A 12,756-nucleotide genomic window follows, 5' to 3' on the forward strand; every position below is an offset into this window, starting at 1 on the left:
CCATAGTACTGAGATCCGGACTGTGTGAAAAGAGTTTTTTATTCTTGCAAGTCTAAAAATAACAGTAAGCATCAGTGAAAAGCTAGCTTTCTTTAAAACTTCTCTTTCTTTAGGCATCAATAAACCTGGATTGTTCCGTTTCTTCCCTCTACCAGGCATTGAGCAATTAAAACAGTTATTATCTTCCCAGCTAGTGAGATTTACATGGAGTAAAGGGTGTGTTTTATAGTGGGAAGGATCAATTTCACTTCCAAAATTTCTAAACTCTAGAAATATTTGGCTTAAAGCTGATTTAGGGGCATAAGTTCTATTATGTTGTCCACATAAGAGTTGTAGTATATGGGCATGTGTTCTACATGGAAAATAAGCAAAACTTTCAATGGTTAACAATGTTTTGTTATTGATAACAAATGAGAATAAACAAAAAATATAAGTAGGGTGAGAGCAATAAGTAATGGCTACATCAATAATATATATATATATATATTTCTGAAACTCTGTGGAGATCTTGCAGTAGAAATTATACACAAAAAAAAAAGTCCAAGCACTGTGTGGTTTATTAAATTAAAAATATTTTTCAAAAATTCAACACTGGATGACCCTATCTCTGCATAATTTAGAGATATAGAAATTAAGGCTACAAGAATACAGGGTAAGGGAACTTTATTTTATTGAGATAACTGAAACAGGTAATAAAAGGTTGGAAGTGAAAGACTTAACAGATATGAAATTTCACTTAGTTACAAAAATCTATTTAAGGTACAGTATTTCAAAAGGGAATTTATTAAATATGAAGAATGTTAAACTCAATTTTAATTGTACTGCTTGGCATGCTACATAAAAGTATGTAGTCTAAGCAAGCATTTGACAGGAAAAAAATCCATATTCTGTTGAAATGATTTGAAAAACCCAACACTTAATAATTTCATTGATTAAAATCTATTGCTATTTAATGGTGCTTTTAAAATCCTGAGAGGCTGAAGATGGCTGCTTCTCGATGCCATATTGTAATTTTGCCTGCCTATCTCTTGCATTGTTGTTATTTTCTAGTTTTAGAAACAAAATGGGCAGGTTGAGCTTAATACTGATAGCGTAACAGAAACAACAATGTTAGGGAAAAGAGTTCAGAGAAAGGAACACATTTTTCTTTCCATTGGTTAATCCAGGAGGCTTATAATATGAGATGATCACAATTTTCATTGATTCAATGATGGTAGGTAGTCTTGCTATTATATGTCATCTGCTGAATATGAATCTGTAATTCATGATGAAAACACACTGTTTAAAGAACACCTTTTCAGTAAAGGATCTGAAAGTTTTAGTGGGTTACTCTGAATCTGAGTTAGAAACACCATGCTGTTTTTAAAACAGCAAAACCATAACATAAACGGAAGCCTTGAAGAATAAATGCATAAAACAATCTTTCTGTTGTGCTCTGTTTTGGCTACTACCCTTCAGAACAGATATGACCTTGCTGGAAAGGGGAAACCATAGGAAGGATCGAGAGTCTTGAAACAGTCTGAAATCCAAGAGGGAAGATGAAAGGCTTTAGGTTTGTACAGTTTAGAAAAGACCAAGTCAAGATGTAGTAAAAGTCTCCCAGCACATAAAAAGTATCTGTAAAGTGGAAAGAAATACGTTGTTATTTATGTTGATGTGGACAACAAATAATGGGTTTAGATTGCTTCAAGGGCAATTTGAATTGACCCAGCAGTTTTCCCTTTCCCTTTCCCTTTCCCTTTCCCTTTCCCTTTCCCTTTCCCTTTCCCTTTCCCTTTCCCTTTCCCTTTCCCTTTCCCTTTCCCTTTCCCTTTCCCTTTCCCTTTCCCTTTCCCTTTCCCTTTCCCTTTCCCTTTCCCTTTCCCTTTCCCTTTCCCTTTCCCTTTCCCTTTCCCTTTCCCTTTCCCTTTCCCTTTCCCTTTCCCTTTCTTCTTTTTTATGGACTGTTGCATTGGAATAGTTTGCAGTGGCTGCATGATATTGGGCAGAGCAGTTTACTGGATAATCTCTCATGTTCTCCTGCAAGTTCATTTTTCTCAGATTCTTTAATTTTATTACTATCTGTATGTTTTATGCTTTTGTAGAGAAACATTTATATAGATTTTCAGCCATTTTTTATTCAACTTATTTTATACACTACCTCTGAATTTCCATCAGAAATTTGCTTCCAAATGAGTCCAGACATTCCTCTTTTCTACAAGTAAAGATTCTGGTCTCAGAATGATTCTTTAAAAGTATTTAAACATGAATGGATATAAAATAAAATGTTGCCTCATCTATCTTGCTGTGGATATTAATTTCTTCCCAGAAGATGTACTGTGAGTTATACATACATGAATAAGCAGTTCCCCCAACAATTTTTAATTTAAATACTCATATAATGCTACATTATTATGAAATAACTTTATATAGCCTTACATTTCAATATATCAAAATCTTGAAGGGTGCTTCAGCCATTTTAATAATTTGTAGCATAAAAGTTCTTAGGAAATACTCAGTATTTAAGTTCATGTGTTTACTAGAGAAGATATTCTTGTTAAATCTTAGAAAACCAAAGATCTTGGAGTGTTTTTAAAGCAGATGATTTTTAAAAAGGATGGCTTGAGAATAAATTATTATTAAATAATTATTATTAAAAGAAAGATTTTTTTCTTGAAAAGGTAAATGACAGAGATCCTTATGAATTGGCAAATGCCCTAGAATCGTAGTGAATGCTAACATCCTAATATCACTACTTTGTAATATACAGTCTAGTTAATATACTCTATCTTTGCAATATTTTACATAAGTTGACCTTTTTCTAAAATGTAAAACAAATATCTTACTTTTTCTTTGGAAAAAAATATTACCTCATGCAAACTGAAGAATCTTGCATCTTTGACATTGTGATTTGCTGTTTTTCCTCTTTTAACTAAATGAATTTGATCACATAGATGTGTAGCTTATCCCTCAGTAGTCATTTTTTTTTCCCTAAATGATTAACACAAATTCAAGGCATTGATTAGATGAAATTTTTATGTATGAAATATGATCAGCTTCCTGAGCCAATTCTTACTTTTCTGTATAATTTGCACCTAAGGCAGCACCAAGCACTGACAGGCCTTCTTCAAACAGAGAGTTTCATTTTCTGTGGTAAACTATGATTCACATGTGATTCCTAACCGGATTCAAATGCCACAACAGACTAGATTTTATACTGTAATAGCCCACTGATGTCCATAAAGATATATAATTCATATATATTATGTATATATGTATTAATATTGTTTGGATAGCATTTACCTACTGTACAGTTTCACAAATGTTATTTAGATTAACATGCACCTTAATTATGTCTGAGAAATTTCAAAGGGGATTAGCCAATTGCCTGGAGCTCTGTTCTCCTTGCTGCAATTAAACAGCAACATCTGCACTGAGGTTTGTTTCTTGCAGGTCCTTTCAGAATTCCTTTGGGAAAACAGCAGGGCAAGCGAGTTTGCTATCTTTTAGTGTTTTACTCATTTTTTTGCTGAGCTCATGATAAAAGAATCCATCTATAAACTTTCCAAGATGTTGATTTGCTAGAGCCAGCAGCCAAAGATGATCAAAATTGTTTGCTCTTGCTCAGTATTTCTTTACTTTTAGCTTCTAATGAGCTGAACAGTCTGCTATCAGAAAAGTATATTATTTATTATACTCAATACATTAGGAAATCTTTTTGCACTTTGTGGCCCAGAGGAGCATATTGTTCTACCTTACAGTTCAAATCTGAAGAAATGCCTCATAGCTGTTTCAACTCATATTATAAATATGAAATCAAATGATCTCTCTACTGTCTTTTGAGAGTATTGCACTGGAGCTGAAGAGCCAATAATCTGTCTATACCAACTATCTTATTTTACAGCCAAATGTAAAATACGTTTGGAATTTCAACATTTTCACCAATGGTGGCAGTGTCTTATAAGAAAAGTTAAATGAATGCCTTCCAGGCAACCTGGAGACAAATGCTGTGGACAAATCCTTGCTTATTTGATAACAGATGTTTGGTAACAGCCCTTCATCTACTTATTGCTTGATTTAGATTATCCCCTTTTGCTATGTTTTGAGATCTCCTGATTTCACGTGAACTCACCTTCATGTCTTTTCTAAGACAATTCTTACATGTATATACCACGCTTCAGTGGGGAGATTACAGAGGACCCTGGATTGTATCACAGCTCCTTAACAACTGGCTTCAGCCAGCTTCTTTTCTAAAGAGAAAAGTTAAACATCCTCTTTACCATAGGATTAGAGGAAAAGACTAGTAGTTTTCCTGAACTCTCCAGAATATGTATGTGTCAAGGCTAACTAAAGAGAACCTCCCTAACTGTAAATCTGCCTGTTTTTCTGCTGATAGTATGTTTTTAGATACTTAAATATTAATGAGCTTTGGCAAGTGCATTAGGACTCAAGTGATAAATCTAAAACATATAGTTGCTTATCTCAAACATTAAAGTTCAGAAGATGGTCTCCCGAGTATTGGGGATAGACCATATATACATTATTCATCCAAGATGGTTACATGTCATTAAGCCCAGACTCATTTTCATTTTACTTCCTTATGTACTGTAGGCAGAAAGGAGGCTAGGTATATATCGACATTTTCAAAGTATACTGCAGATCAATATGATATGCTTTAAGGAAATTGTCCATACAGAAGATACTCACAAACTCATGAGAAAAAGCTACCTTTCATGAACTAAGAGATTACTTTTAGCATTTTATCTACATATAAACACCGATTTCTACTTTTTCAATTGTAAAATAAGCTGCTCTCATTTCAAGGCCATTTATTCTGAAAGGGTGGATTAACCAGTGTTTATTTCTCAAATGTTTCCTTTCCTGTTCATGGCAGTCCCTTTGGGATTTCTGAAAATGCTTTGCTTACAGAAATCAGATTGTGCTTCTTTGATACCACTCATCAGTTTGTTACTGCATCAGTCTGCATATGTTTTGCAAACTCCGCCAATCGCCGCTGCAGGAGACCAGGGTGTGGTTTTTATTAACTTTCTGGTTCAAGTCTTTAATGTGACAACATGAGGCAGTAAGTTTAGTATTGTGTTTTCTGTAAGAAGAGCAAGTAAACACAAGCTGCTGCATCTTTAATGCAATGCAACCCACACGAGCACGTAAATCTCATCTTTACATGTGACTGCATCTAATGGAAGGTTGCTGGGGTGCAGTAGATGATTATGAGGGACATTGCCAGAGCCTCATGTGTCTTGAGTGACTGGTTAGCATTTATTACTCAAAGCAGAATGACTGTTCTTGCTGTACTGATGCTGTCTCTTACACTAACACAAAGTGGATATCACATCACCTGCTTGACTTCTCCTTTCTTATCTTGGAGTGGAGGACAGCAGAATTAGAAAGTTTCATCATGAAAATAAAATCTGAGAATGTATCAGGTGTTTTAGGTTCAACCGTGTCCTTGACCTGCAGTAAAAGGAACCTGCCAGGCTAGAAAGTCCAGCCCAGAATGGTTCATAAAGTACCTTGGCTTCTCTATACTCCTGTCTCTGTACACTTTCACATCTTTGTTTCTTTAAAAAACAACTGCATAGTGGAGTGTCTCAGAGGATGGAAATGTATTTTACCTGCACCTGAAACAGGAAGGGAGTCTAAGTTGAATTATATGCTTGCATATTTGAACTATGAACCTACAGAGGTTTCTTTGAATTTATTTATTTTTTAAAATTACCTTGATTTTATTTATTTATTTATTTATAAATATTAAATAAGCTTAAAAGCTGATATAAGAAAAAATGCCATCATAAATGATAGGAAAATTCTGGCAGGGAATTTTTCCTCCTTGGAAACTAAGGATCACTTATGTGACCAATAATCATATCCAGCATACTGCAATCTTAATATTTTGTCTATAAAAGAAATACAGGATCTAGACCTGCTCTCAGAGAAGTTATCAGGTGATTGAATTGCTATCAACACCTGGTGGAGGAGGACTGGGCTGAAATTCGCACTGCTGAAAATATGCAGGGTCACCCTTTTTGTGTTTCTGACAGGTAATCAAGGTGGATATTTTTGGTGTGTCAGATAAAATCACAGAATCTTGGAAGAGACCTCCAAGATCACCGAGTCCAACCTCTGACCTAACACTAACAAGTCCTCCACTAAACCATATCACTAAGAGAATGCCTTTGTTTATAGTACTAGCAATGACAAGAGCATTTCCCAGCAAAATGTTCTGATTTTGTTTTTTATTATCTGTATTACAGTTTCTGCTGGAAGCCTCTATAGAGATCTGGAGCCACAAATGCGTATTAAAAGTTTCTGGTCTGCAGAATTAAAGATCTAATTAGACAGCACATATGGTGGGTGTGGAGAATTGGAGGAGTGAGAGGTGAAGTTCACAAAGTACAGGGGACAATGAAGGAAATACTTTAGAAATAGTCCTCCCCATGCCAGGGAAAAAAAAAAAAAAAAAAAAAAAGCTGTTCTTATTTTCTTCTGTTTATAACTCATGCTATATTACTCAAGAGCCTCCACTGAAAACTGTGCAGTCATTACATTTGTAGAAAAAGCTCCAATATTTCTGGACTATTTTTATTTAGAACTAATGTTAAAAATTGGTTTTAACAGGGGGCTTGTAGAATGGACCCCTGAATATACATTCTATATAGAAGTCTGTTTGCTCAGTTGTCTTCAGAGAGAAATGATGAATAAGTATAATTTAATAATTTTAACAGGATTTGGTGGGTCACTTAGGAACATCATGATAAATGTGTAGGCAACAGAATTAGGTGACTTGAGCATATAATGTGGATCTCAGATCTTTAAGTTCTTCTGGTGACATGATTTAGGGATTATACACTAGGCTATGGACCATTTCCCAGGGTAAAAGGTTCATTGGCCTTGAGGCCATAAGCTATGACCACTTCTTCTCAGCAGCTCCAGTCCATTATGTCATAACAAGCATGGGACTCTTATCATGTGAGTAATATTCTAGTTAAATATAATATAAACCATTTTTTTAAAAGTCCCTGGACACCAATTTACATGACATATTTTAAAGGCTCCAAAAGAGCCTCTTTCTGAATCGTTACAGTCAATTGGTATAGTAAGGAGCTGAGAATCTGAGAATTAAACTGCTCCCAATTAGGCTGTAAAATGTATTTTATAAATGAAAAGCACACTAGTGATTTGAAGCCAACTAAGAAACAGAACACTACTGTTTCATATATGGGACTAAAATGTGAGGGTAAAGGACAATTTCAAGAATATTAACTTTATACTTAGTATGTTTGCATGTCTAAATATGCCATATGTTACTTGAAATCAGCTATAATATTTGAATGGGATAAGAAAATGACATCTCACCTTTTCTGCATAAGACCAAATATACCCAGCATATGGCTTCTTACTTAGAAACTACTTCTGATCTTTATCTTTCTCAGGGCCACCCTCTAAGTTCTAGTGCAAGTAGTAAAAACTGGACGTGGAAGAGTCCTGAATTATTTTGGTAAACATATCCCTGCATATTTGTAACAGTTATTTCTCACTTATCAATAACCAAAAGCCAAAGCCCTGCTGCATTTTGACCAAAATTGGTTAGAATCATGTTCAGGTATCCAGGTTCAAAGGGCTTTGCAACATAGGGAAGTTCGCTGAGCTCAGAGACATACCCTGCTTGAAAGAGATAATGCTGAGGGACAGAAAATGCCTTTGGTGGTATGGCTGACCCTCTGGCTCAGAGATGACAACAGAGACATTGGCAGCAAACAATGCATGATAAAGATACAGTTTAGATAAACTAAGACTACGTGCTGTGGTCTGCCCTTCATTTCACAGATGGAGTTCATTTTGAGTGCTCCTGAATTTGTCTTCCTGCTAAATTTTATCCTAGGAAAATCCACTTTTTGTGCTCCAGAACAATTCTGTAACATGAACCAAAGCACATGAGATGAGGAAAACTTGGGATATTCTCTTAAAAATGCATGTCTGACACAAAATAATTTAAATTATTATTGAATTTAGTTTTAGGTGCTCTCTATGATTTATGTTGCATATTCCTCTCTTTTAACCTTGTTCTGTAAAAGGCTCTGGAGCCTCTGAAGCTTCAGATTAAGCTAGCATGTGATTTAGATTTAGATCACCTATCAGCCACAGGTTTCTGTAGGCAAGGCTATTAGAGCCAGTCCATGTGCCTGGAGCTGTGCAATCGTGACCTGTAGGCAAGTAGCTTTGTGAGGAGCAGAACTGATGAAACCTGGTTTCCTAGGCATTTGTGTTTCCTGCTTTAATCATTTATTGGTTGAAACAGTGTGTTGTCTGAGACTTTGCAATGACTGGGAGTTCATAACGCCTCTCCAGTGTGGGGGTCATCTGGACTCTGACAAAAAGTGGACCTAATCTTAAGGTAGAGTTTCCTCTAGTGGGCTTCATTTCTCATGAAACTTAAAAACAATTATAACCTTTGAGATCCCAGCTGCTTAAAATTTATCACTAAATTCAAACATTACATTCACACAGACTTGCAGGAATTCACGGGTCATGCTTTTTCTGAAACCAGACTAACAAGGACGATCTGGCCAGACAGAGTGTGAATGCAGATGAAATGCAGAATTCCATTTCTAGATATCAGGAGACACTGTGTAAGGGTTTGCTTTACATCTTGCATGGTATTTGGAATCGCAATTCATATGGTATCATGCTCTATACACTGTTCCAGTGCCTGTTCACGTTTCCAATAGAAATCCACAGTTTTCTGCAGTCATCATGGACTTCATTGACTATTTTTGTATCAAAGCTGATTCAGATTCTTGCGGTCATGCTCTGTGACTTAGTCTGTTAATGTTTTATGGTGCGGTACACAAGCAATGAATCTGAAATATTTTAAATTTACAAGGAAAGAAAAAATTGACCTTTATTCATAAATAAAAAATAGCAACATTAAAAAAAATAACATGACCACACAGAAAAATGCAGTATTTTGAAAAAAAATCTTTTGAAGCAAATGTCAATTATGTGAAATATCAGAATAAACAGAGCAGAATTATAACTACATTGGATGCTTTCTTTCCTTTCTTTGTGACTTTACACTTGTTCTACTATTTAACTGGACCATTATTTCAACTTTTTCGTTTCATTTTCTGTTGTCCTTCGTCCAATTCTACTGCTGTTGGTAACCCATATTGTTTTAGTTTGGAAGCCTCTCTATGTGCCTCTGGCTGTGTTTAATTCTACAAGATAGGGTTTGCTTTCCTTTGAAAACTTTTCCCCAATCGTGTCTTATTGTCACTGATCATTACTTTGATAGAGCCAAGAAACTGCTAGCTTAGCGTAATGTTTTGTAACAGAGCTCCTACTTATTCAACACTACAGATAAATGAAAATTCAGAAAACTAAACAAAATGAGAGTTGCAGGAAACTTTACAACTCCATAAAAAGTTAAAAGAGCTGCAGTTTTCTGCACTCCATATTAAATAACATACACATCTGAAAACTTCTGACTTCTACCACCTTCAGTGTTCTGTGTTATCACTTAACTATTCATAACCTAATTCTAGCAGTAGGTGGGTGTATTACTGACCTACTGATGTTTTTGCCCAGGTGGAATGGTTTCTTTTGTCCTTGTGATAGATTTAATTTCTTTGTGTTCAAGACAAAACCGAGACCAAATTTATAGTTAGAGTGATTTTCTCCTATAGCAGCCACTGTGAAATGCATTATCTGGATTCTGATTTCTGATTGCAGATGGTTTGAACCTTCTGTTTGTATTTCCTAAGAGAATGAGAATTTGTTGGCTTTGATAATCTCAGCCTTAGTCTACAGTCCTTAACCATATGAAGTCTCACAGGTGGTACAGCTTCTTATAATGGCTGCAGGTCTCAGGATGTTTTCAAACCAAGTTTGGAGGTGTCAGTGGAAACAAGCACCCACTGGAACTAAACAGCATATGAGGATGCTTCATTTGCTTCAGTAGTGCTTTTGGACACTGTTTTATGACCCTAGGAATCACACTGAGAAATACAGTTAATGAGCTGGTCAGCTAAGTGTGGCTGCTGCAGAGAGCTGCTGGTAATTACGAGCATTAACATTGTTCCCCTGCCCACCAAAATACGGAAATTTCTGACCTCCGTGTCTGTGACAAAAGTTAAGCCTAATTTTCACTGTGAAAGAGCTGTACTCCTCGAGTTAGTTTTGTAATGATTGTTGTGGTTTGATATCAGCTATGACCAAGTATTTCTCAAAAGTATACATTTTAAACAAAGCATTTCTATCTGTTTTTGACAGCTTTCAATTATTTTTAAATTATTAGTAACAGTACACTAAGATCATAGAACCATACCACCAGAAGACACAGCTATGAATGGAGACTTAAAAAAATATTTGCATTCTTACCTGGAAAAAGGTAAAATCTGGATATCAATAGAGTTGCCTGCTGGCATAATACAATTTAGTAGTTATCCTTTCCATTTTTATTTATTTATTTTTTTAATATATAGTGGTTGCTTTATATTTTTAAATTATTGGAGATTCACATAGACATAATTTTTAATCAGCCAGGTGTCTGCGTCTGATTTCTTTTGCTTCTTTTGATTTTGAAGATGGCTTTGAGAAATATTTGTTCAAGCAGCAGTAGAGATGGTTATTATTTATAAATATTAAAATAGTGGATATACCTTTTTTTTTTTTTTTTTTTTTTCCTTTTTTTTTTTTTTTTCCCCACTTTCATCTGTGGAAATACTGCTAAGTAAAATAGAAAGTCTGAAATTTCTATGCAGCTTTGAAAAGCCCAATAGGTTCCCAGATTTTGAGCAGTGGAAAATAGAAATTCCCAAAAGTTGAATACTTTTCCATTTTTACAGTATAGTAGATATTCTGACTCAGCTGTAATGACTTAAGTGATTTAGTAAATAAGGACAAAGGCTTTGATGCCACAGAGAGAGGTGCATTAGTAATACCTCTTTGTAACTCTATAGGTTCAGTAGCAGTCTTTGGACTATTGATATCTTGTTGGCAAGACCAGTGATAATGCAATATATTGAAAAAAAAAAAACACAAACAAAAACAAACAAACAAACCTTTTTCTGACTCTTCTGCATCAAAGGTGAGCTGAAGGAGACACTTGTTCACAGTGAAGGAAATACAAGGACATGTAGTGGCCTTGATATCACTTTTCAAGAGTCCTGGTGGAAACAGCCAATTTGGAGAGGCTTTGTGTAGAGTTTATGTGTCTACAATCATCTCTGTTACCCTGCAGGAAAGTGACACACATCCACCAGTGAAGCTGTCTGTCTTAATAACATGTTACCTGAGATCAGGTGGAGCTGAGTTACTAGGACAGAAAGAACCATTCCACTGCCACTCTCTTAGCATGTTCTAGACCATGAGTGTTACAGGATTACAGCCTCATGCTAGCGCAGGTCCTGTCACAGTCATAACACAAAATACAATCAGTTGTGGATGTTTGCATTAAACACTTCTAGACATTGTTCTCTTGCAGAGAGTATATCAGTCAGTTTGGAGTATATGGTAGTCATGTGAGAAGGGTTGTGGCTCTTTGAGGGTAACACAAGAGGGGTTTAACCAGTCAAAATAAATAAAATACTTTTCAGATGATAAAAAATGTTAAACTTTATCTACATGCAGTTCTTCCAATAAGAGCGCAGTGAGTATGAATCAATGTGCCTTCCACGGTAGAAGTATCCATGAAAATAAGTGTTGGCCAATGCTGTACAGAGAATACCCTACATTGTCCATCTTATGTACCTGTCAGGGGAACGCTCTGTCAGGGGTTTTGTCTCCTCTTTGGGACAGTATATTTTGACACTGAAGCTGAATTTTCAAACGTTTTTCTCTGATCCCATATCCAGGTAAACTGAGGCAAAAAAACTAATTTCTTTCACCCAAAATGGCAACAACTCTGTGAGGGCAAGAGGCTTTATTTCACTTTGAGGTTAATCTGAAGTGACCTCTCAGTTTGTCCATCCAAATGAATATATTAGTTATTCCCACAACATTAATAAAAAGATTGAATTTGTGGTCCAGGATCATTTTTGCTCCTTTTCCCATTTTCTATTTTCTTGTTACTTCAAATTTCCAAAATTATTTTTATCATTTGTATTTTTTTTCAATTATTATCTGGAGTAAACATGTCAGAATGAATCAGTCTGATAAGAGAAAATGTAGCATGAAATCAAATAAAAGTTAAAAATCTTTAAAAATACAACTAAAAAAAGCTTGTAAATTGAATAAATATCATTAAAAACCCATATACTTACATACTTTAGTATAAATGGGCTATATATATGTATACAGGTGTGTGTTTATGTGTATATAGAGAGCAGCAAGCATATATAGAAGCAATTAAACTTTTTTTTTTTTTTTTCTTTTAAAAGAAAGCTACTTCTGAATCATGCTCAATTATTTTTATGGTGTTATAGTTGGCATGTGGTTAAAATCTTTACTCATGAATCCAGTTAAAAGTGATTGGCAATCCACATGAGCTACCATTTACAGAAGGGCTCTTCCCATTTCTGCTGAACTTGCTTCTGTGTTACAGCAATGCAATAAAGTGCCAGGAAAGACTCAGATGTTTTTGCTAGACAAAGAGATAAGAAGGGTGCTCTTGACCCCATTGACTTTTATTTTTTTTTCATTTGGACTAGGACTTGTGCCAGAAATTGCACAGGAAATTCATGAGAGTGTGAAGTATCTCTTCTTCCTTTTATATAGGCCTTACTCCTGTACATTGTGATACATGAGGGAAGTGGT

Source organism: Aythya ferina (genome assembly GCF_964211825.1).
Source record: "Aythya ferina genome assembly, chromosome: 2".
NCBI lineage: Eukaryota > Metazoa > Chordata > Aves > Anseriformes > Anatidae > Aythya > Aythya ferina.